This window comes from Acanthochromis polyacanthus, chromosome 3, assembly GCF_021347895.1.
Source record: "Acanthochromis polyacanthus isolate Apoly-LR-REF ecotype Palm Island chromosome 3, KAUST_Apoly_ChrSc, whole genome shotgun sequence".
Lineage (NCBI taxonomy): Eukaryota > Metazoa > Chordata > Actinopteri > Pomacentridae > Acanthochromis > Acanthochromis polyacanthus.
In genome coordinates this window covers 37,631,571-37,638,031 of record NC_067115.1, presented here as the reverse complement: position 1 = coordinate 37,638,031, position 6,461 = coordinate 37,631,571, and the positions used below count along the sequence as shown (strand labels likewise).

At 42.3% G+C, this 6,461-nt stretch overlaps 1 long non-coding RNA gene across 1 annotated transcript; it reads right to left on the bottom strand.

Moving 5' to 3' along the window:
- Positions 1-1,097: 1,097 nt before the first annotated feature.
- LOC110964562 (uncharacterized) lies at positions 1,098-5,485 on the bottom strand. Its single transcript, XR_002596600.2, has 2 exons — positions 4,643-5,485; positions 1,098-1,483 (listed from the first exon to the last, which is right to left on the bottom strand). It is a non-coding gene; the product is annotated as an uncharacterized LOC110964562 (long non-coding RNA).
- Positions 5,486-6,461: the final 976 nt, after the last annotated feature.

Genomic DNA, 6,461 nt, shown 5'->3' with positions numbered 1-6,461 from the left:
CAAAAACTGAAAGTATAAATAGTTGACAAACTCTGGAGCCAAGAGGACTTCAGAAGATAGAAAGAGACACGCCTTTTAGATAAGAACATGAGAGGTACTCCGGCCTAGAGTTCCCCAGAGAGACAGAATGAAGAAAAGAGCGAGAAGTAGGGGCTTCAGTTGAATTTAAAGGTCAGAGGCCCCTGGGGGTGGACCTGGGCGGAGAGAGGACCTTTCGGCGCGAGTTCTGCCTAGCAACAGGACCCTCATGAATTATGGTTTATATCATGGTTTATACCGGCGGATTCATGAGAATCCGCCGGTATAAACCACTTGCAGATGCGATTACCACAGCGGGTGAGAAAAACACATTTGTCCGACAAAAACAAATATTCATCCATCCGTTCTCTATACACGGCTTCAAAGCACACAGCGTGACTCACATTTCCGGGTTTATTATTACACACAAAAAAAAGATTCCACAAAAAACGGCCATAATCCAACCTTTTACATCAGATGACACAAGCCAGTAAACTATTTTGTCCAAAACATGTCCTGAAGTCGGTATAACATCCCCGAATCGGTCGTTTTCAAGGAAATGCACCTCCCGATGTGCGTCCAATATTCCCCGTATTTTTCGTAATTTTTTTTATTTAAAAATAGAATATTAGCGATTTTTTGTACTGAAAACAGCTGGAATTGACTGAAGCTTAAAGGGTTAAACAGACATTTTGATATCTGGACTTCTGTAAGAGATAGAATGGTCAAATTTGGATGTTACATACAAAGTACTTTCAATAACTTTGGTAACCCTGAAAGAACAAAATAAATCTCAGAAATATGAATTTTGAAGATGTTCATTTCAGTTAGGGAGAGTGTCTCTCTCTCTGGGCTCCAGCCTCCAGCAGCCATGAAGTTTTACAACTTGTTATCTGATCGGGTGGAAGGCAGAGATGTCTCCTGTGAGGGGGGAAGGTTTGGTTAGAGCAAGAAAGTTGTTTGTCCAACAGAGCATTTAACCATAAAGTGATAGTTATTGTCTTTCAGAAAAGGTCCTTCCAGGTTGTTAGGATTCGTGAGGTGAGCTCAGGTGCAGGGAATGAACAGACAAAGCTGACTTGATTCAAAAGGCTTTAATACGAGAAGCTGAAGTGACAATCGCAGTCAGAAAACTACAAGCAGGGTACTAAGGCAGAGAGCATGCTGCTACTGGTGGTGGGTGGAACAAACTGAGGCTATAACTACAGGGGGTCACACCCAGATAAGAACTGAACACAAAATCATTAACATGACTACTCAAACTCTGGAGAACACAACTAAAGACAAAGCTAGAGGGCTTGTTTTGACTATAAGAAAAGGGAACTTAAGCAAGGCTCAAAAACAAAGTCTATACAAACGAATGCCCTAACTAAGATGCTCGGGCTGGGCTTCAGCACGTGTGAAGGAATCCAGGGCAGAATTCAGGGCAGGTTCCAGCAGCAGGCAGGAGCAGGTGGATCATCAACTGCAGCAAAAGAACACAACCAGAATTATTTAAGGCAAGATTACTCCAAACTAAGGGGCCGTTTACACGAGGACGCTTGCAGGTGAAAACGGCAAAATATTTCAACAAAACACCCTACCGTTTATACGAGGACGGCGTTTTGGGGGCTTGAAAACGCAAAAATTTGAAACCGGCCTCCAGAGTGGAAAAGTAGAAAACGCTCCGCCGTTACGTTTCCGTCTAAACAGCAAAACGCAAAACTTTGCCGAGATCTGACCACGTCGCGTACGCAATTACGTCACATACGTGCTTTGGTTTGCCGTCCGGTACAAGGACGTAAACAAAGATGTGTGATTATTTCCATCCTTCCTACCTTCAAGCAACTCTGGCAGCTCTATGTACACTACAGGAGTCGTACCAACAAACGTACAGAATCTGTACAGATTCCATTCATGAACATTTACCGCGGCGGAGATCCGAAAAGGGAGACAGTAAGCATGCGCGTAGACATGGCAGAGTTTTATCACAGCGCCACCTAGCTGCCTGACATGCATATCCAATCGAATTCCACACACTATAGAGTCACCGTATATACGCAGATTTCCTTCAAAACCGCTCGTCTAAACGTGAAATGACAAGACGCCACTTTTGCGTTTTCTGTTAGGATGGTCCTCGTATAAACGGCCCCTAAGACAGCCAGCAAAGAACAACTGGCACTTGTGGCATCACGATCCAGCGCTGAGAGGAGTGTGATGTCAGGCTTTATTGACAGGGGAGTGAGGCTGATTGACTGCATTTCCACCTGTTCCTGATTGAGATGGAAGACACCTGCTGCTGCTATAATCTCAGGAACCCTAAAAAGGAGAGAGGGGAGGAGAAAAAAAAGGGGAAGGCGGCACTAGCCAGGGCCAGCAGCAGCCAGCCTGACACAGGTGTTTTAATCTTCGGCAGGGAGATCCATCTTTCTGTGGATGAAAACACACAGAAATACATATGTCCCAGTTTTCCTCCAGTAATGATATTGGTCAGTCATTCTGTAGGGAGAGAAGCGCTCTGCTTATCTGAGTTTCATCTCCTCAGGAATTCCAAAGGCTTAGGCTGGATTCCTACAGTAACTCTGTTGCAGTTGAAAAAGGGCTGGCCCTGGACTGTCGAAGCAACAGGTGTCCGCCTGACCTGGGCTTGTCATAAACGACACCAGTTTCTTCAGATCTTTTTCTTATCCTCTCTACTTGACATTTGGATACATTAAAGCTGTCTGCCACATCAGCAGCAGACTTGGTCTTCAGGATCTTGATGATCAGCACTTTGGTCTGCGGTTGGATCTTTGGCATGCTGTCGGGGTCAGGTTGGGCTTCATATGAAGGTCTTGTGTCTTGGGGTTTCTTTTATACACACCTGGGAATGTGTCAGTTACAGTATTTGTCACAGGTGAACTTCTAATCTGTGATTGGTTGAATCATTTAAAGACATGACAAGACTTTTGTCCTTGCAAAAACAGATGTCATGGGCTTTACCAAGACGTGAACAGCAGGACACTTTATGACGGGTTCAATTTGCACCCACTTATTAATGCGAAAGCCCTTGACATTAAAATGAACCATTTTTGGTGAGAACTGATTGATTAGAAATAAAGTTATGTGCCATTTAAGATTACTATATCCTTATGCGACAAGACTTTTGTCAGGGACTGTAGTTTGGAATGTAATGGGCAGCAAGAATTTCTTGATATTTCAGGCTGTTGATGTTGCTATCCACTCTGCAGATCTCTCATACACCCCCATACTGGATGTAACCCCAAACCATGGTTTTTCCTCCACCAAACTTGACTGTTTTCTTGGTGAATCTTGGGTCCATGCGGATTCCAACAGGTCTTCTGCAGTATTTGTGTCCATTGGGATGCAGTTCAATGGATTATTCATCAGAAAAATCAACCTTCTGCCACTTTTCCATTGTCCATCCTTTCTGCAAGCTGTGGGCCTTGGCAAATGCAACATAAATTTTTTGTTGTCTTCTGTTTAATGCTGGTTTATGAGCACTAATTTGGCCATGGAGACCACCATGTGAGAGAATTCGACAAACTGATACAGAGGTTTCTGGTGACCAGTTCACGTGAAGCTCTGCTGCAGTTTCTGGTGACCAGTTCACGTGAAGCTCTGCTGCAGTTGATAAGGGGCTGATCCTGGACTATTGAAGTAACAGTTTCTTCAGATCTTTTTCTTATCCGCTTATCTTATCTGCTTAACTTATCTTTTTATACACACATGGGAATGTGTTCATTACATTATTTGTCACAGGTGAAGCTCTAATCTGTGATTGGCTGAATCATTTAAAGACAGGACAAGACTTTTGTCCTTGCAGAAACAGATGTAATGGGCTTTACCAAGCTGTGAACATCAGGACACTTCTTGATGGTTTCATTTTGCACCCAGTTATTAATGTGACAGCCCTTGAAATTAAAATGAACCTTTTTTTGTGACAACTGATTGATTAGAACTAATGTTATATGCCATTTAAAGTTACTATACCCTTATGCGACAAGACTTTTGCATGGTACTGTATGACCAGCACATATGATCATTAGAATCTGAGACTGAGGTTTCATGCTTTGTCTGTTAGGGTCAGTTCTGGCTTCAGTTCCCATAGACCTTTTTTTTTTTTACTTATTAATATTAATTTATGTGGCTGGACATTGGATTCAGGTAAATTTTCCATGGGTCCATTTTGGATATGTGTGAAGACTTCTACCATGAAGTATTGAAAATATAACAATAATCACACCAAACTGAAGTGTGTGTTGTTTTAACCCAACAAAAGCTGAAGTATCACTCTCTCAGAATGGCTGCAGTGGCTGTATAAGTGTTGGTGGAGCTGCTGTACAACATCAGACTAGATTGGATTTTTCCATACTGATGGTACATTGTACAAAGGGCAAATTTATTGTACAAACATGCTAATACCGTTGGTCACTGTGAATCCCCAGCCTCCAGAGCACTGACTGATCCCTCCAATTGTCACTGTTCCTTCCTGTGGATAATATTAATGACTGTGAGGGGAACAGTGGCTGGGTGGGATGCATCTTCCTTTGGAAAACGGGAGCAGGGCACAAAAGGTTTCCTTAAGTTTCAGTCAGCAAAAATTACAAAACAACTTTAAATTTCTCTCATGAACAAGTCTCACACTAAGTGGCTGGTGACAGAGGCAGAAGCAACTGTGACAGCAGCAACCCAGACAGATGAACTTCAGGTAATGGCCCAGCACCGAGTAGTCAGGAGAGCCAGGTTTTAGGAGCCGCTGATTGTAGAGTCAGAACAGCTGTGCTCCTCCACAGCCGCTCCGAATCAGCCAAAGCTGACAGCTGGCCAGAAGTGCAGCACAGGGGAGGGAGGGGCCATGACAAATTCATAGGTTTACTGCCTTCCTTTGTGGTCTCCACTACTTGTTTCCTGAAAGATAAACAGAAGCACAGGACACTTGTATGAGAAAACCTTTCATTACAGCTGATTCTGTACAGTATAGCCACAAGGAGACAAACTTGTGAACATAGTGCAGCATTTAGCACTTCAAGAATGAAAATCAGGAGGAGGAAGATGTAAATGAGAGAGAAACTGGATTAACATCAGCTGAACACAAACACAACTCCCAGTGACTGCCACTGTTGCTACTACATTTTATTTGGTTCATCATTGTGAGATGAACCACATTACATACTGCATACACAGCACTGTTTCAAAGTTTAGATACCTACATAATAAAGGGGTTTTCTTTATTTTTACCTTTTTGTATCGTCGAACTGAACTGTAGGCATCAAAAAAATGAACTAACACACATGGATTTGTGTAGGTAACAAAAACTGAGGTCTTGTTATTGTAAAACTAAATAGGTTTTAAATCAGGGGTCCCCAAACTTTTTCCTGTGAGGGCCGCATAACTTTTTCCTTCTCTGGTGGGGGGCTGGGGTCAGTTCGTAACAGAAAAAGTGTGACGATCGCAGGACTGCCTAAATGTAAATATTGTTTTCCAGAAAGCCACACATAACCAAATATTAATAACCCTTTCCGGGTCATTAATTTTTTTCAAAGAAAAAAGTCAGGAAATAAATAATAACACTATTAATGGCATAAATAACACTATTTATGAAATGAATAATAACCAAATAACTCTCTATAGGTTCTTGACAGAAAAGAAAGTCAGGAAATAACACTATTTGTGAAATAAATAATAACCAAATAACCCTCTCTGGGTTCTTCACAGAAAAAATAAAGTCAGGAAATATATAATAACACTATTTATGAAATAAATAATAACTAAATACCCTCTCTGGTTTTGGCGCGAGCTATCGCGCAATTTCGCGAGCTCTCGCGCGATTTCGGAACGAGATTTGCGTTGTAGCGTCCTGAGATTTGGATACAGACCACAACAAAGAGCGATCGCCAGGTAATGTGGAGCTTTTCGTTCACTTCTCATCTCTAGTATGTTGTGGGACACTCATTGAGACTATCTGAGCCGGTCAGTGTGGGGCAAAAAGCACGTTAGGGCGGACTTTGACGCGGGGGGCCAACTGCCCCATACTTTTCGCTAGCTGAGCTGCTAGCTGAGCTGCTAAGCTGCCTGCCTGGCTAAATACTGGAGCTATGTCGAAAATTCATTTCTCCATCACTCACATGTATGAAATTACATATGGAAACAGACCCCAGGTTGAAAAAAAACCGAAGTTCCCCTTTAATATCAGTATATTCTATAACCTATTATTATTATTATCTATTATTCCCGCTATGAATATTAAAATACGCCGAACCATTTGTCCTTTATCATAGCTACATGTATGACATTTGCAGCAAAAAATAAAAATAAAAAACGTGTGAAAATCAGTTTAATATTCAGAGTTAAGATGGATTAAATGCGCTGTCAAACAGCGGGTGACCGGACCAAGATGGCGGCCCCACCGCTCGTCAGCCCCAATAGGCAGTAGCGGTCGATGCGGCGTCTACTCTTTATTA